We start from the raw sequence: 21,154 nt of genomic DNA on the forward strand, positions 1-21,154 counted from the left end.
ATCCTAGTACGAAAAAATTGACTCATTTTTCCTCATGCATGGTTATAAACGAAGCAAAAATGATCCCAATTTGTATACTGTGTTTAATGATGAGGGACAGATAGTGTTGATTTCTTTATATGTATATGATCTTATCATGACAGAGAGTGTAGACAATCTCATTGAAGAAATCAAGCAGCAGTTATCACAGAAATTTGAGATGAAGGACCTTGGAGAAATACATTATTGTTTGGGTCTAAAAGTTTGGAGAGATTCAAGCCAAACTTTCTTGTCCCAGGATGCAACATTGTACAGACAGTTGGTTGGTAGTCTTATTTATTTGACTACAACGAGACTAGATCTAGCCTATGTAGTGAGTGTTTTGAGTCAGTTCATGACTCGACCTCATGAGAATCATTGAATTGCAGCGAAAGGAGTGCTGAGGTATCTGCAAGGAACTTTAGACTTTGGTATTTTGTATTTTGACTCATTTGATGTTAGTTTGACAGGTTATACAAACTCTGATTGGGCAAGAAATTTAGATGATAGAAGATCAATTACAGGTTACGCCTTCAGCATTGGGTCTGGGGTCATCTCTTGGTGCAGCAAGAAGCAGCATATTGTTGCCTTATCCTCAGCAGAAGCAAAATATCAAGCTATGTGTGCAGCAGCATGTGAGGTAGTTTGGTTACACATACTTCTCCAAGATGCAGGAGAAGAACAGACAGAAGCTACGGTTATCAATTGTGATAATCAAAGTTCCATCAAACTAGCCTATAATCCTATGTTTCATAAAAACACTAAACACATAGACACTCAATTTCATTTTGTCAGGGAGAAGGTGCAGTCCAAAGAGATTTGTGTTGAATATTGTAATTCTTGTGATAATATGGCTGATATATTTACTAAGCCTCTGGGAAGACTGAAGTTTGATTTGTTTAGGGACATATTAGGTGTGTTTAAGAACCCTTTCTCCATTAAGGGGGAGTGTTAGAATTAATGGAGATTAGGTGATTATTGTTACGTAGTTATGATTGTGCTTTTCTTGGATATTCAGTTCCTATCATTTAGGGATTTGATTTACTATCCCTAACAATGTGTATCTATTTATTATTGGAGTTTAATGTGAAGCCCAAGCGGCATATTTGCTTGTAGGAGCTCCTGGTGATCCGCACCTGTGAGCTCCTCCTGTGTTGTTTGCCAATTCATGTCTTCCATATGCAACTGTTGACAGAGCGGTGGGAGTTCAATTATTCTGTTGTGTTCTTCTCTTTGTGGACTAAACTCGATTTCTTCCTCTTTATCTTGTTGTTGCTGCTGTTGTTCCGGTTGTTGTTGTTCCTGTTGCTGTTGTTGTTGCTGACTGATCCCTGTTTCACTATCCTCATCTGAAAGTAAGGGTACATGCCATTCTTCATTGTTTTGAACAGGATTTCCATCATCAACCTGTTCATGGAATACTACGTCTCTACTAACAAACACCTTGTGAGTAGAAGGATCAAACATTTTATAAGCCTTATACTCACTACAGTATCCAATGAAGGTACATTTAATGGCCTTTGAATCTAACTTCTTCCTATTCTCTTTGGGAACATGCGCAAAAGATTTACAACCAAATACTCTAAGGTGACTTACTGCAGGCTTGAAGCCAAACAATGCTTCAAAAGGAGTTTTATAATCAAGACTTTTAGTAGGACTCCTATTCTTCAAATATACTGCAGTATTGACAGCTTCTGCCCAAAAACCATTAGTTAGATTCTTACCTTTCAACATATTGCGAGCACACTCCACCAGTGTTTTATTTTTCCTCTCAACTACTCCATTCTGCTGAGGAGTGTAAGGTGTTGTAAATTGTTGCTGTATCCCATGCTCGTTGCAGTATTTGATGAAAACCCCTTTCTTGAATTCTCCACCTTGATCTAATCGAAGAATCCTCATGAACTTTCTTGTCTGCTTCTCAATCATATTTCTGTATTGCTTGAAATACTCAAAAGCATGACTCTTCTGTTTAAGAAAATATACCCATGTGAATCTTGTACAATCATCAACAAAGATTAAAAAATAATAGGCCCCTCCTAACGATCTTGTTTGCATTGGGCCACATAAGTCAGTGTGTACAAGTTTGAGTATATCCCTCTGTTTCCTATCTTTAATAGCAGGAAATTCATCTCTATGTTGTTTACCAAATGCACATGCTTCACAATCAATATGAAACTTTTTCAAAACAGGAAGACCATCTACCATACCTTTGTTTTGCAACAGAAGGAGGTCACTGAAATTGATATGCCCAAGTCGCTGATGCCACAAATTTTCAGCAGACTTATCCAATGACATCAAGGCTTGTTGTGGCGTACTCTTCACATCCAGTTTGTAGAGTCCTCCTATACGAATACCTGTAGCAATAGGCTTCATCTGGTCCAACAAGTCTTTAATAATACAATGAGATTTAAAGAATTCTACCTTGAGATCTTAATCTGTAATCTTTGACACAAAAATCATGTTCTTCTTAATACCAGGAATATACCACACATCAGATATATTCTTGATCTTTCCATCAGGCAAAGTAACAAGGACATCTCCATGTCCCTTGATATCATACCCTCTATTATCTCCAAGGTATACTTTTACTCCAGTGTTGGATTCTCTAAAATTTATGAACCATTGTTTTTTACCTGTCATATGTGAGGAGGCTCCAGAATCTACAAACCAAATATCTTATTCATCCTCCTCAATAGCTAAAGCAGTCTCAACCTCAACCATAAACAATTTGATATCCTGATTCTGATCTACATCTGCATCAGTCAAATGACCTACATGTCTTCTCTGCTTGTACCTCTACTCATCTGCCTTTTTCTTATGGCAAAATTTAGCAATATGGCCTATCTTACCACAATAAAAGCATTTAGGAGCAGAGTCATGTTTATGCGAGGTCATACCTTGTGGTGTCCTTTTTCTTGATGCACTGCCTCTCCTGTGATCAGCCACTGCTTTCCCTTTTGGCTTGAACTTTGTCATCAATGCAAGATCTAAATTTTAAGGTTTGAGAGACAACCTCCTTTCCTCTTCCTGTAGCAAAATCCCAGTGATCTCTTCAAAGCATGAAGGCTTTTCTCTTGCATTCAATCCAGTTATAAACATCTGATAATCATCCATCATGTCATTCATGGTAATTGTCACCAAATCATCATTTGCCACGGTTTGACCGATATCAGATAGTTTATCTTTAACTTCCTTTATCCGAGATATGAATGAAGAAACAGACTCATTCTCCTCCATCTTGATTGAGAGAATCTTCTTCCTGAGGTACAAGGTTCGACTGGTGTTCTTGATCTCATACATCTCTTTGAGAATTGTCCAGATATCATTCGCTGTCTTGCAATCTCGAATGTGAGGGATGATGCAATCTTTGACTGATAACTTGAGTAGCACCTTTTCCTTCATCTCCCTTTTCTCCTAGTCTTGAATTGTTGTATTCGATCCACCAGTTGCAGTAGTCAGCTTGACTTCATCACCGGTGGCAATGCTATAAGAATTATGTCCCTCAAGCAGAGTCTGGAGCTTAAATTTCCAATTTGTGTAATTGGAACCATCAAACTTCTTACTCTCATTGAGATAAGCTTCGGCAATTTGATTATTCATCTTAAATGAATAAAATCTTCAACAATTTGAGCAAACCTCAAATGTAAAAAAAAAACCTGTTCACTACAAATTTCCTTCACAAAAAAAAATTGCCCTCCTCCAATTTCACTTAAAAGAATTCCAAATCCTCTTTTTCTTTTTAAAAAAGATCACTCCAAAAATACACACGCCTTTTTTTAAAATAAAGATTCCTTCAAAAAATAAAGAAATTCCTTTTTGTTTTTAATTAAAAAATTAAAATCTTTAATTAAAAAAAACTTCCCAAATTCAGAAATCCGCCTGAAGTTTTAATGTAAAAAGGGTGGGTAAAAAAATTCCGCGTGAAGCTTTAAAGTAAAGAGTGGCTTTAAAAAAGATGCATAAATACTTTACAATTTAAAAAAATAAACTTCGTGTGTGGCAATGTGCTGCGAAAAAACAACCACCATTAATCTCCTTCAAATGCAGCCACAAATTTAATCTCCTCTCCTCAAATTTAACGCAGCGAACAAATGCACTACAGCCACTGCTTTTCGACGAATAGTATCGTCGCAAGTACTCTTCATTCAACCTGTGACGACCTCGCGATTTTATATTCCTCAACTCAACTTACAGGCCTCTCCTTCCTGCAGCTCTGATACCATGTCAACAGTTGCATATGGAAGACATGAATTGGCAAACAACATAGGAGGAGCTCACAGGTGCAGATCACCAGGAGCTCCTACAAGCAAATATGCCACTTGGGCTTCACATTAAACTCCAATAATAAATAGATACACATTGTTAGGGATAGTAAATCAAATCCCTAAATGATAGGAACTGAATATCCAAGAAAAGCACAATCATAACTACGTAACAATAATCACCTAATCTCCATTAATTCTAACAAGCAAAATTTCAATTTTGATGACATAAAGACACCTTACACATCATAGCGCTGTAGAATGAGCCTCTCTCCTCAAAATGAGTGACAAGAAATTAACATGATATTAGGATGAATGACAAGAAATTGACATGATATTAGGATGTGCATACATTCATTTTATTTTGGAAAGAACTTTGATGTGATGTATGAGGAAGAATTTTTAAATTTTTTCGTAATATAATATATTATTAAACAAAATCTTTATAGAAATCACATAAGAGAAATTGTTGGCCTTTTCGAACCCACGAGTGTGGTTCATCATCAAGACCAAACCAAATAAAAAAACAGAGCATAACAAAGGCTTAAACAATAATATATTATAATATATTAATAATATATTATAATATATTATTGTTTATATTATATTTCTAACGATAAAAACAAATTCAACATTTTTCAAAAATTTTAATATATTTAGATTATATAAATTCAACCTTTTAAAATTAAAATTTGTTTTTTAAATTATATTTAAAAAAAAAATTAACACTTTTACTAACCAAACCTATTATATAAATTCAATGCTTCAAAATTTAAAATTTATAACTTCTTCCTATTTAAATCTTAAAAATGCTATATATATATATTAAAAAAAAAAAAAAACAAAACTCGAATTTAAAAAAAAAATCAACTAATACAAACTAAGAGAATTAAACTACTACAAACTTTGATTAGAAAATATGGAAAAACTTTGATTAGAAAATATGGAAAAAGAGAATTAAACTACTACAAACTAAGAGAATTAAACTACTACAAACTTTGATTAGAAAAGGAGTTGTCTATAATGCGATTTTTTGAGATTCCGGTGACGGAATCCGGCGGAAGAAATTGAGATGAAATCATGATTTGTTGCAGTTAAAATGGTTTTTTAACTGCATATTCGGATTCAGCACCCTGAAAAACCCCTGGGACGCTTTCATTGTGCAGAAACTAGTTATCAAACTTCGATTTCAATAAATTACTGCCGGATTTTCACCGGAAAAAATCGCCGAAAAGGCTTTCAAAAAGTCGCGTTAAAGACTACGTCATTAGAAAATATGGAAAAAAGAAATACTGATATCGTGAAAATACCTTGAGGGCCCATCCGAAGTCAATATCTCTGCAGTGGTGCCTTTGAGAGTTGGAAATAAAAATATATTTTCGTTTTATAGCAGGCTGACACGTTTAAATGTAGTGCACTTTTTTCTTTTTTTTTTTTTTTTTTCCGAAGGTGGTAAAACCTATCAAACTCAGGTGTTAAACCAACAGTGAGGACATTTATCTCTGGCTACTATCCGCGGATGTCGGTTTGACTCATCACTGTTATCAAGGAAAACCACGCCACCTGTAATAATTCGCTGATGGTTCGTAAGGGAGCAGGCTTTCGCTCCTCCGAGATGCCTCTGAGTCTTGGGCCGTTAACCTATTTCCTTACGTCCGAAGAAGACGAGCTCTTAGCTAAACAAGCAAAAACAGTGTTCCGTCATACTCCAGGCCGGTGTAGTGTACTTGTATCCATCTTACTTTTATTAATTTTATTTAGCTATTTATTTAAATATTTTAGATAAAAATTCTGAAACATTTATGTAATTTTAATTTTTAATTGATAGGTTTTTAAGAGAATTTTTTAAACAAAAGTGTAAAAAGAACTTTTAATTTCGAATGGACACTTCACTTATTTTAAGTGACTAAAAAAATTGAATAGTTACAAACAAGTGCAAAGAATTGAATAATAAATTGTTTGGATGGTTTTATGTTTTTTTAAGCATTTACAATATTATTTAAATATAAAGACGATTTGGGCCTCGTTGTTATTAGCTCTTAAGATGATATCTTATTAGTTAAATGAATTGTATACTTTAGCAATAATGAAGTATAAAAAGAAATAGAAAAAAAGAAAACATGTTTACATAAAAGTTGAGAGGAATTATTTTCCTCATAAGGTTTTAATGGTATAGATAGGAAAATCTTATATTTCTAGAGATATGAACACATCTTGACATATATAAATATTTAGGTTCTAACAAGCTTAATAAATTTTAGTTCTACCTATATATTATTATTTAGTTTTGTCATTAATTATATTATTCATTTTTAATGAAAAAATGAATTCTTTATCATACCTTAATAGAAGACAAGGAAATAATTAGTTGCTTCTTATTACATGACAATTTCTAATCTTACATTGAATCAATAATCAATGGTGGACTTTTTTTCATCTGGATCTCTTGCACAATTATAATTTGAATAACTTGTCAACTTAACATTCAAATTATTACTATATTCAATATCAAAATCTAAAACTATTGAATATCTTCATAGCTACTTTCCAATGACTAGACTATCACGTGGTTTAACCATGAATTAACTAAGTGTGCTAAGTGAATATGCAATCTCTAGTCTTGTTGTAGTCAAATAGTTTAAACTTCCCACCAAGTGTACATATAATGTACCATTTGCTTCTTTTGTATCATTGTCACTATAGAGTTTAACATTAAAATCTAATGGAGTAGACACCAAATTATATTCACTCATATAGAACCTCCTGATTAGTTTATTTGTATATTTACTTTGAGGTGATGAAAGTCTCACTATCATCCTTTCATCTCTCAATGCCTAAATAGTAATGCATCTAACCAAGGTCTTTCATTTCAAATTCATGTGAGACACCATCAATTAACTTTGTAGCACTTCCTATTATAATTAAATCATCAACATATAAGGGTTCATAATTCTTGACGTATAGTTTGGATCACTCTTGATTTTGATAAAAACTTTCTAAAAGAAGAAAGTATCAATTTTCGAATACCATGACCTCGAAGCCTATTTTGAGACTATATGCACTTTCTTCAACTTGCATACAAGATGTTCTTGTCCCTACTTTAGAAAACATTCTATTTGAACAAGATACATTTCTTCTTTTAATTCACCATTCAAAAATGTTAACTTAACATCCAACTAATGAAAAATTCAATTGTACTCAGTAGCTAATGCAAACATTATATAACGGTGTTCATTTTAGTTATAGGTGAAAATGTGTCTTCATAATCTATTCCTTATTTCTATGAATAGCTTTTTAAAACCAGGCTAGATTTAAACTTGTCTATATTACCATTAGCATCAAACTTAGTTTTGAATTACCATTTTGAAACTATAGGATATTCATTTTCACACAATTGTGTTAGTTCCCAAGTATCGTTTTTCATTATGGAATAATATTCTTGTTTCATAGTATTCATCCACTCCTTGTGATCTTTAGCTTTTTCAAAATTGAATGGTTCTTCAACACTCATATCTTGATTCATTAGAGCATAATTGTAATTCTCCCTCCCACCCCCTTGGGCTAATTGGAGTTGTGGAAGGTGTTTTTTAACTAGACTAACCTTCATGATCTCATTACGAAGATGGGGTTACAAAATTTATTCTTCCCCAAAGTTTGTGGAATTAACTTTGGATAACGTCATTGCATCAATCTCTTCAAGAGCTTTCTAGTGATATAAAATTTACCTCAATCAAATTCCTAGATTCAAAATTATGCCCTTCCAAAGATCAACTAGTTAGACAATGTCAAGTAGCATACACATGGCCAATGGTTAACCACCTCGTAGCTTAAATCCATGGCATGACCGATCAGATTAAATCGACGACCTATATTCATAGCAAGGCCCCCTACCTTTCCAACAGTTTGGGGGGGGGAGTTTGCTAGTGGAACTTTCTATATTAGTTAATGGACAGTTTTTCGTCCTGCCTTCTATCAACCGTGCCCATATCCAGAGACACTAAAAACGAACCTTGCACTAAACGGAAAGCACAAACAAAAAATTTCCCATCTTTGAACACCAATGTTGACATTGTTCCTTTTGTCTATCATGCTAAGATGCAAAGGGCACGCCCTAAAAATCCTTTAATAAGAGCAAGTCTGAGATGATGTGGCATAACTCATGGCACCACTTGGGCATCCATGTAGTCATATAAATTCCACATTATCTAACTCCATGTCACCCTTCCCCCACTGCGCCTTGCTTACATCACACTGACGTTAAAGTGATGTCACCCTACCACATGTATCTTTTGGTGGTGCCACTTGTCATCTAAAAACTAGTTCCTTTCCATCCAAAAAGGTTGTTCCTGCTTGCCACATGTCATATTGGCCATGTTAGAAACCTTTCCATGCCATTCATTCCATGACCTTTGGAATTCTCACATGGTGTCCATGTAACCTCACCTGACCTTTGTGGCATCTTCCACCTCAGCCTAAATCAGGGTCCCACAAGGTCGAGCCCTTTATGCAAATTCTTGTTCCACATTTATCAATCGAAGGCACTTTTGTCACACTTTTTGTCAACCACGCTCGAGTCCAAAAAAAATTCAACTACACCTCACACTAAACGGAAGGTGTTATCATGAATTTTCCCATCTTCAAATAGAAGGGACTCTCATTGTTGAATTTCCACGACCTTGGGTCTAGGTATGGGTCTTAAAATCATTGACGCTACCAAACCAAGAATCTCAACCATAAACTACTTTGCACAATGGAAATATAAAGAAGTAAATCATATATGCACAAATATACAAGGTGTTTAACAAAATTCTATAATCCCAATCTTCGTTATATTGAATCAAATCTGAAAAATACAACAGTCTATGGTATACAACATACAATGACAAACTTTGTTGCAACTTCGATGTTGTGACTTGTCTTGTCGGTCCTTCGCTCTCGTAATACTCACTAGTAGTGCCTTAATCCATCAAGGTCACTACACATTGAGACTCCAAGATGGTTTCCTCCTAACAATGTTGCAAGTCACTTCTGCTGCATGTACATGGGCTCATCAAACTACTCTCTAGGCTGGTCAGTACCTAAGCTCCAATCTTCCTTCTATTAGCCTCTTTCGTCCATCAAAGAGCTACTCTTTAGGCTGCAAACTTCACCCAATCATGCACCAACAATATCCTTCTTATCTAGGGCTACTTTGGGTAGCCAATACACTACCCTCCAATAAAATAAATGGCACCCAATCACGTCACTATGGAATCTGCACTGATGAAGACACGCGATCACCCAATCTCGTCTCAAAATTGGCTTCCACAGGCTACTAGATAATCTGATCCAAATTTAGTCACAACCATGACCCAACACATCAATTTCTGCTCCAAGTTTGTTGTCCTCACGCTGCCCTTGACTGTCACTAGTTAAAGCATATTTTACAGGCTGTAACAACCACTAACCAACCGATGAACAACCCTCAAACAACCTTCATGAAATGCAGCCTAGCCTTGAGATAACCCTCCTCTACCATGATGTTGTTGTAAGCTTGAACCAACCCACTAAAACCTCCCTTCGCACACCTAGTTGTGGTGTTATGGCCTGCAGCCTAGCATACAACAATCTTGTAGCAAACAGTCAGTAAGATGATAGAGATTTGTCCCTAAAACATTTCCCAATAGACCTTCATTTTCCCTTACTTAACTCGGCCTCCCTGCAAGACAAAATAGAACCCAAAACAGTCACTAAGAAGCTCCCATGCTTCCTCTTCTCCACATTGTCTTGTCCTTTATCTACGGCCCAATCAAGATAGGAAATTTGAGCTCCCTTTCTCCTCCAACGAGTTCCTCTTTGATGTATATGTGTTGCATAAGATGGATGCTTTAAATGAATCCAACTCACCTCATATTTATACACAACATGAGGGATCTAACAAATTAGTGAAGAGACATGTCCCTTGGACGAATTCACTTAAAGCCTACATGAATTGATTGTCCATAATTATTTATCAACTTCAAAAATTCTTAACTTCATTTCTAGAGCTTTGATTTGAGTGATATTTAGAGCATTGGAATTGGCTCACCAAGCTCTATCACCTCAAATTTTCCCAATCTCAAATTCATCATGGCTTTTACCCAAATCTCGATGGGTGAAAAACCCCATACTAGGGTTCCAAGCCCACAAGTGACCTTTGTGGTGCTTTTCCCTCCAAACCTTGATCCCTAGGGCTTTGAGTACCTCCCAAGCTACACAAATAAACACTCCCTCTTACTAAGGGAGGTTCCTCCAAGACTAGGAAGTATCTCGGCATCATCATCACTACTCGCAACACTTGCCCAACTCTTGGCACTCACAATCGCAACAATCTCTGTACAGTGAACTACGCCCTTCTCGGAAGTATCAATGTCACTGCTAGAAGCACCATGCTTCTTATTATTATCATGTAACGTCTTACACTCTCTCCATGATTCCTTCTTTGTAGTTGTAGGAGCACCCTTTCTCCCTACTGATCATGCTCTCTTCTTGGACTGCAGAGTCTCCCTATCAATCTGCAATCTCCCCCTCGAACTTGACTCCCTCTGAGTCTCTAGAACCTACACCTTCTCTGGAAGGTGTACCTTCTTCTCGGGAACCTGTATCTTCTCCTCTGAAGCCTACACCTTCACTTGCACCTACTCCTACTTCTCTAGAACCTGCACCTACTCCACCTACTTCTTTCCATGATCCATAGGCTCTCCTGTCAACCTATAAAGACCATACTTTCTAACTCTGAGTACAATCTCATCAAACTTAGAGCCTCTAGGCCTGAGTCTTGCCTTCCCATCCTAGAACAATGCCTCAAACCCCTTCCTTTCAATCATCAATATGGAAATAACGATATATTTGAGACCTGGTACAAATAGTACATCTTGGGCCTGCATCACATGCCCTATCTCCATTATGAATGGCACAACACCCAATCCTCGGATCTCCAACCGACTCTTGTCGCCCAACACCATGTGCAACTTTGAGTCCCATTCAGCTAAAGTCTCAAAAACCTCTTGTGACCCTGTCATATGCTTTGTCACACCATTGTCCACGTACCATCCATCCTCATTGGCAGTATACCTTACGAGAAATGAGAAAACATAGCAAAGTCCTCCTCTTCCAATCTCCCGGAGAGATCATCTATCTCATCTGAAGTGGCAACACTGTCAGCCTTCTTTCATTTTCTCTTCTCATCATCTCCCTTCTTCTTCATCGAACATCTCAATTAATAATGACCCATCTCACCATATTTAAAACATTTGACTTTACTCAAGTCCTTCTTTTTCTTACCCTTCATTTGCATTGCAAGTGTGTGTCGTGATTTAAAGCCTTCTTCTTTGGATGAATATCCTCGTCTCACAACTCTTCCTGAATGAAGTCATCCCACATCCTATCCTAGTCTGGCAGCTTCTCTCTGGTAATGATCCCTTTGATGAAGGGCTTCCAATCCTCAGTGAACCCTTTCAAGGCAATCCTTACCATATCTCCATTTAAGGTAGACACACCGATGGCAACAAGCTCATCTTTGACCTAAAACAATCTCATCATATACGAGGTCACACTTTCACCCTTTATCATCTTGGTGGGCTTCAACTTATCCTCCAATACTAGTACCAGGTTCTTGTTCTTATTCCGGAACAAATTATGAAGATCCATCCACATCCCTTGTGCATTTTTCTTCCTGGACAAATGAGGTATTAGGGAATCCTTCACACCATCTAGGATGATCAATCTCACCCTCGCATCCAAATATTCATATATTTCCATCTCCTTAGGGTCAGTTGGTTTCTTGATCTCTTTCATGGTGAACTCCCAATGCCTATTGACCTGCAAGACCAACTTGATCCTTTCTTTCCAAGGACTATAGTTGGACAACCCCTCCAACATATCCTCACATCGAAGACCTGCTTACAACTTCGACACTGTAGTGAATGTGACCAACTCCCTCTCATGTTGTACTTCTATGCGCACAACTCTGATTTACTTACTTCCAAAGTAGCTCAAACACACCCTGATACCATGTTGAATTTCCACGAACTTGGGTCTTGGTAAGAAACTTAAAATCACTATCGCTACCAAACCAAGAATCTCAACCATAAACTACTTTTCACAGTAGAAATATAAAGAAATAAATCATATATGCACAAATATACACGATTTTTAACAAAATTGTACAATCTCAATCTTCTTTATAGTAAACCAAATTTAAATAATACAACAGTCTATGGTATACAAGATACAATGATAAACTTCGTTGCAAATTCAATGTTGTATCTTGTCCCGTTGATCCTTCGCTCCCATACATCTCACTAGTAGTGCCTTAGTCCATCAAGGCCACTACACATCGAGACTCCAAGAGGGCTGCCTCCTAACAATGTTTCAAGTCACTTCTGTTGCATATACACGGGCTCATCAAACTGCTCTCTAGGTTGGCCAATACCTGAGCTCAAATCTGCCTTCTAGTAGCCTCTTTCATCCATCAAAGAGCTATTATTTAGGCCGCAAACTTCACCTAATCACGCACCAACAATGTCCTTCTTGTCTACTGCTCTAGGGCTACTTTGGGTAGCCAACACACTGCCCTCCAATCAGATCAATGGCACCCAATCATGTCATTGTGGAATATGCACTGATGAAGACACACGATCACCTAATCTTGTCTCCAAATTGGCTCCCACTGCTTTCTAGATAATTTGATCCAAATATGGTCGCAACTATGACCCAACGCACATCAATTTCTGCTCCAAGTCTATTGTCCTCACACTACCCTTGACTGTCACTAGTTAGGGCATGTTTTGCAAGCTGCAACAACCAATAACCAACCCCTGAACAACCCTCAAACAACCTTCATGAACTGTGGCCTTGCCTTGGGATAGCCCTCATCTACCACATTGTTGTTGTAGGCTTGAACCAGCCCACTAAACCCTCCCTTCGCACACCTAGTTGTGATGTTATGGCCTACAACCTAGCACACAACAATCTTGTAGAAAACGACCAGCAAGATGATAAAGATCTGTCCCTAAAACGTTTCCCAATAGGCCTGCATTTTCCCTTACTTTACTCGACCTCCCTGTAAGACAAAATTGAACCCAAAACAATCACCAAGAATCTCCCACATTGCCTCTTCTCCACAATGTCATTTCCTTTATATGTGACCCAATAAGGTTAGGAAATTTGAGCTCCCTTTTCTCCTCCTCTTTGATGTATATGTGTTGCACAAGATGGATGCTTCAAATGAACCCAATTCACCTCATATTTATACACAACATGATGGCTCCAAGGAATTAGTGAAGTTAAATGTCTCTTAGACGAATTCACTTCAAGCCGACATGACTTGACTATCCATAATTATTTGTCAACTTCAAAAAATCATAACTTCATTTCTAAAGCTTTGATTTGAGTGATCTTTGGAGCGTTGGAATCGGCTCACCAAGATCTATCACCTCAAATTTTCCCAAGCTCAAATTCATCATGGTTTTGACCCAAATATTGATGGGTGGAAAACCCCATATTTGGGTTCCAAGCCCACAAGTGACCTTTGTGGTTCTTTTCCCTCCAAACCCTAAACCATAGGGCTTGGAGTACCTCCCAAGCTACACAAATCAATACTCATCATGATCTCTATCAATCATGTGCCCAGTTCAAGGTACAGTCACTTTGCAAAGGGGCACAGGTAGGAGATTAAGTTCTAATCACATGGATTAGTGGTAAACTTTTCCATTGAGGGTAAGCATGGTTTATTTGTGTTAATACAAAGTTCCCCACCTAAATATGAATTTTCTCCAATAGCTCATCTATCCCAGATACAAATATGCACTTTGCAGTACTCTGACTTAAAACACTTAAGGATCTAAAGGACGTTTCCCACACCTTCTTTGATACCTATTGTTGCACAGACACCATAATTCCATGGAGACAAAATGGTTATCCAACACTAATCATTCAAGGAATTATACCCATCTCTAATAAATGCAATAAAACTATCAATGTGCCTACTAGATGGCACCAAAGAAAGCCCAACCATGGCTATCACTATTATGTAAATTCATACTTAGTAGCAACATATTGTGCTAATAAGTGAAGCACACGCAATACTGTCAGGTCCACTGATGAAACATGCATTTGCAACATAAAGGTCACAATCAACAATCTTAACTAGTTAAATATTGTTTTATGACTTAGTAAAGCATCAACAAACATAATCATGAGAGCGTATGAGTAGTATCTCATTAGAAACAAACAAGAATAATAGTGTTGATTCATTCATTTCCATATATATTAAATATAAAACCATAATAGAAATCCAAAGTCCGAAATTGGAATGCCGCATTCCAATGTCATTTGTCATAAGCAAAATCTGGCGGTAAATTTAAATTCAAATCCAAATTAAATGGGCAATGAAGTCAAGTTTAAAGGGCGACAAAACCATGTATATGTGGGACTGGCAGAGGCAGGTTCGAATCCATGACCTCCATGGGAACTGAAACGGGTAGCGGTAGAGTTATATTTGAATGTTGTGGTTTTGCCGATGGCAAGGACGGAGGGAGCCAACCCCCTCCCCATGCGACCAAGCCTCGAAACCAAGGGCTAGGGACAGTGCTAAGCACGCCCCTAATTTTGTTTAGCACTAATTAATCCCACGTTAATGACAGATTAAGTTGGCGAATGTTTTGGAGGCGTGCCAAGTTTGGTGGAACTTCCATTTTTGGCGGCGCTAACGAGAGTTTCCTTTAGATTTAGCGAGGTTTCCTATGAAAAAATTAAATGAAGCATATCTTGCTCGATTTTCGACCAATTTTGAAAAATGAATAGTCAATTTTGGATGATTTCGACCTTTTAAACTCATTGGTACATGTTTCATAGTCAATAGAAGAATTCTACAGGTGATTTTTCCACAGGGAAGTTCAGGGAAGCCTAGGGCCACCAAGGAAGGGGGTATCAAAAACCATAGAGCTTTGTAAACAACGTTTTTTCCACATTGAGCTAATACAGAGGCCCAAGCCATGGAAGCTAGACCAAGTAGATGTAGCCCATGAGGGGTGAACTCCTTCATCAAAACATTCTATTAATGTGTCTCTTTGATGGTTTGCTGCACTATACATATTTTTTGTTCGGTATTTCTTTTTGAAGCTATTTTTCTCATGAATGTCTTTTAAAACTTAAGGAAATTTAACTGATTGTATGCACAAACAACTAATGAAACCTCATCACAAGGAGCAATAAAGAAGCGCATATTTATAACTTTGTAATTATTACTAACACAGCAAAACTAATCATACCAAAAAAGTTTAGTAGATGGCCTAAGGTTGTCTTTAATGATAGATTGTGAAAAAAACAAAAAACTTGGATGCAACAAAATAACAAATGATCTAGTAAATGGGGTATTTGCTTGAACACATGTCCCATAAACAGAAAAGAGATAAAAGATTTTGTTATGGATACGTTCCACAAGCGTACTTGGGATAAAGAGCTAAGAAGAAAGAAAAAGTATTATATTGAAGTGTTTAATCCCACTCATAGTCATCAACCAAAAGCATACATAGAGGTCAATATCTCTTAGAGGGCCAAAATTCTTATTGCTCAGTTAACGATTAATTCTCATAAACTCTGTTGTGAAACAAGACGCTGGAAAATGCCAAAAGAAGTGTGGGAGGAAAGAGTTTGAATTTTTTGTTCTTCCGGGAAAAGTGGAAACAGAAAAACATTTCATTTTAGAATATGAGGCCTTCAAAGACAACAGGGAAAGTTATGCAGATATGTTGGCAGCTAGCTCTTGGGATAATCTATTTAGCGAGGGGTTTGTTAAGAAGATAGGAGCATTTATTGTGAAGCTTCATAGAAAAAGGGCCGAATACATCAAGCAGATGAAGAAGCAATATGTCCCATATGCTATCTTTAGCCTCATGGGCATTAAAATAATTTCTTTCTTTCTTTCTTTCTTTAAAAATAATACAATTTTTAAAATATAATATACAATTTTTTCTAATATTATAATAAAATTTATAATTATTAAATTCAACAATGTGATTATGTTTGGAAATATGGTCTAGAGCTCCATTGCTTCCAGCTACCACCGTAGTTGAATCCTCTGTTTACAGGTACCACCGCCGAGGTATGTAGTCGAATCGTGTCTGCATTTGTGGATTAGAAGTCGTCGTCATCTGTTCAAGATTTGAACCCTTTATTAATTTTCTTTCAAATCATCGATTAGCCTGCTTATGGATGCTCTATGGGTTTAGGGTTCATCAAAGTTCAGTTGTAGAAACTGTGAATGAGGTCGAGGTTGTTGTATCTGTTTTGCACTCTATTGAAGCAGGACTATTAGCCATCGTCATTGCATGTGTTTGATGTCATCGCTACCACTGTGACTGTTCCTGGTTGAAGAAGTAGGCTCACTTTTGTTGAGTTGTTGGATTTTTGCTATATGGGTAGCTCAGAACATATCTTAGCGATATCAAATGGAGGTGAACATAGTTGTGTAGTTCAATGCATACATAATGAGTGTCTCAAGTAAATTCGTGAAGAAGAAGAATCAATGCGGTAACCTTTAAAGACAATGGGTTATTGGGAAAGTTATGAAGTTGTTGAAGATTAGGCTTAGGACTAATTGGGAAAATCATGAACCCTAAGATATTTTTAATTGTGGAAATAGATATTATGCATATCTTTTTGAAAGTGGAATGATAGAGACTAGATCTATAAATCGGGTCATTATTTTATTGGTAACAAAGGTTTGTTTCTCTCTCACTAATCATTAGGATTTAACCCCATGGTGGAAATATCTTCTACACTTGTATGGATTAGATTGTTTTATCTCTCTCTTGTTTGTTGGTGTCATGTCATCTTTAAGGATATAAGAGATAAATTGGGTTGATTTATCACCAATGATAAGGCTCATTGGAATAATCTCTTGTTTTCCATAATTTGTGTGAAAGAATACTTCTCCAAAGGCCTCCCGGAGGTGATTCAGGTAAATTTGGATGGTTTTTCTCACCTACAGGCTTTTGACTATGAACAGGTTCCTTTCAAATGTAATTTGTGTTATGAGTATGGACACTTTGGAAAAATTTATCCAAAAGTTGAAGTTTCTCGCAACCAATCCCCCCTGCTAAAGAAGGGTAGGAATAAAACAAGCATGGATTCACTTTAGTGAAAAAGAAACACAAGAAGTAAGGGATTAAGTAGCAACATGCATGTAAGGTTGAATCTTCACATCAGCCCATTTCTAGCAAAAATTTTGAAACCCTAAATTCCCCCTAGGTAGAAGATGAGAATCTTGAGATACAAAATGATCCACTAGTGCCAGATCAGGGCTCCTCAAAGAAAAATGAAGAAAACCCAGATTTGGACTATCCAAAGGTTCCTTTAGCACCAAAAGAAGAAGAATCGGGCAAGGGGACTGAGAAGAAGTACACTCCCTCCTCCTCTTCCCCTTCATACTCAAAAGTAATTAAAATTTGATGCTCTACCCCCCCGATAATAAGAAGTAGGAAAGATCAAAGCAAAAAGAACTCTTGTCATGAAGATTCTCTTGTACTCGTGGGTCTAGCGATGGGATTTCTACTAGAAAATTTAAGAAATGTTTTGGCAAAAAGAACTCTCATCATGGAGATTTTCTTGCACTTGTGGGTCCAGCGTGGGATTTCTACTAGCAATTTTTAGAAATGTTTTGTTTCTGCATTTTCATGTGTAAGCAATTTGTCAGAATTTCCCCTTCTCCCATGAAGCAGTGGGAAGAAAAATCAAAAGACTTAGATTTGGAAATTTTCCCTCCCTTATTTTATCGCGAGGAGGTTGGTTTCTTAGTTTCTTTGTAAAAGTGTTATTAGTCGAAGCAAGTAGAAAAGACTCACATGATGGAGAACATATTGCAACTCATTTCTCGAGTAATTGTTGCGTCCAAACATAAATTTTAATATAAATCCTACTCATATATATATATATATATATATATATATATATATATATATATATATATATATATATATATATAGATATCTATCTATATATATATATATATATATATAGATAGATAGATATCTATATATATATATATATATATATATATATATATATATCTATATATATATATATCTATATATATAGTTAAAATAAAATAAAATAGAAACAACACAAAATAGATAAATACAGAAGAAGAAATATTTATTAGTTGTGATACATTTTTTAACACATAATAGGGTCCCATATTTATAGTAATAGGATCGAGACAATAAATAAACATAACTACCATTTGGATGATAATAACACCTAAGTGGTTACAACTCACAGTCATTGGAAACAACATTCTCTAGAAGAATAAATTGGAACTTTAATGCATTGAAATAATACATTTTTCCCATTAATTCTAACAATCCCCCGTAATGGATACATGTATTCTTTTCGATGCCTAACTTGATTTAATTTCCATTGGTAGATGTATTCATCAATATGTTCTTCTCTACAACACATGATTTAATGAAGCTCCTAATCAACAAAGTATATCTAGTCCAACCTGGCATTTACAAATATTACCAAAAAGTTGATATCGATACAAAGGACTAATCATCCATCGGAATGCATGGGTATCCAACACCTGCAACCATTAGTCTAGTAGAATGTCCTTAATGTACAAGGTTCATTCAACTATTACATGTCTTCATACCTATACCTTTAACTCCCCTTGCATCAACAACATCATCACCCTATGTTTTTTTTAACTTACTCTTAAATATGCTTTGTGTTTTCTCGACTCACCTGTAACCATGCCCCTGATCATGCATCAAACTCCCAAAAAACAAAAATACTCTGCAGGATTCTATGTCCATATGTTCCCTGTCTCTCACAAACTTGTGTTTCCTCATTACATCCTCATGTGGTTTATGCTTACCACAAAGTGTTTTGGATGACCACAAACCATCACACCAAGTGGTTTCTAGTTGATCGCAAACTTTCTTCTATCACATGGTTTCTAGTTTACCACGAACATTGCATTACAAAGTGGCTTTAATATTACCGCGAACTAGTTGGGTGTACACATTGCCTCATCAAGCTTGCATTTGACCTGCATATTTACAATTCTCGTACTCCATCGATAGAGATACCAAGTGCAAAATCAAATATTATCTTAGGACCAATGCATGAACTCAAAACATGACACTATAGACTTGCTTACTATCACAATGTGTGATTCACATTACAATATGATCTTGAGTCTATTCCACAACCTCACACAATGTATATCTTCATTGTCCACCATCATTTGACTTCCACTACTACCATATTCATTGTGGCCATAAGCACTATCATCAACTACTCATTTTTGCTACATTGAGGATCACATTTGTGCCTTCACTTGTGCTTTCTTCACTATAGGCTTTATGCTTCTTCCTTTTGTACCTACATACAAACTTGTTGCTTCTTTATACCAACAACTTATCATTGATGTACATGTAAATCCATCTACCGAGATACATCGGTGACATTTTTTCTACTTGTTAGTTCTCTAGAAAAAAACTTCACCTACATGGCTCATCAATATGCTAAACTTTTTCTAACTTGGTCCTTCATATTTTAAGATTCTTCCATCTCATATTCCCCCCTTTGATGGAAAACTCAATTCTCCATTTTCACATCAAGGTTAGATATAGGTCCACTTGTCACTCTCATACCTATATGAGTGGTTGATTCTACAACTTGATGTCATTTTGTTACCACACTAATGCATGTAATCCTGATTCAACAGGGCTTTCAAAACACCTAAAAAATACAACTTGTCTATGGTTACATTTTACATCTTGGACAAAAACTTTCGAGTGGCAAGTACAACCAATCATGCACCCCCTACACATATTTATGTCATTTTAAATTAGATACAACAAGCATTCAAAATTTTTTATAGTAACACAAAGATTGTCATCACTCTTTTATAGCAATTATATGCCTAAAATATAAACTCAGCTCATCTTCATAATTTTCATTACATTTTATATAATAAAAAAATATGCAAAAAATCATGCACTAATGTGAATAAGACCAATATTACACTATTCACCCATCACTCTTTCAAAACACCACTATGTCATAAATTTTAATAAGATTTCATAAAATAATGAACATTATCTCAATCATCAAGTCTTTCTTTCCTTGCATTTAAAATAAAAATAAATACTTATATTTTTTTTTAATGACATTGGGTCTCATTCTTCATTTCAACTAACATTAAGATCATTCAATCTCCAAACAAACATTAAAACTGAGGTGAATTTAGGGATATTAAATCTCCTTCATAGGTAAGTCTACATTGCTAGAAATGCCCTTACTCACACCAACATCATAACCAAACATTTCACTTTACAAGGTTGGGAATGGAAATAGTAAAATGAGAGAAGACCAAGTAAATATTTTGGTGTTTTGCTCTGAACTCAGTGACAATGAGCATGCATACAAAGCTAACTCCTAGAACACTGATTTTTCTTATACACTAGGTTGCTCTCTTCCTAGTTGACCAAACATAGATCTAGATCTAGAAAATTCCCCCAAATTTCATTTCAATAAATCACTGCAACAATGAGCACACATACAAAGCTAACTCCTAGTACACTGATTTTTCTTGTACACTAGGTTGCTCTCTTCCTAGTTGACCAAACATAGATCTAGATCTAGAAAATTGCCCCCAAATTTCATTTCAATAAATCACTGCAACAATGAGCACACATACAAAGCTAACTCCTAGTACACTGATTTTTCTTGTACACTAGGCTGCTCTCTTCCTAGTTGACGTAACATAGATCTAAATCCAGAAAATTTGCCCCAAATTTCATTTCAATAAATCACTGCCACAGAAAACATAACAGAAAATATAT

The sequence above is a fragment of the Pinus tabuliformis genome, chromosome 8 (genome assembly GCF_031772625.1).
Source record: "Pinus tabuliformis cultivar Carrire ecotype Pingquan chromosome 8, CPIR1, whole genome shotgun sequence".
Classification (NCBI taxonomy): domain Eukaryota; kingdom Viridiplantae; phylum Streptophyta; class Pinopsida; order Pinales; family Pinaceae; genus Pinus; species Pinus tabuliformis.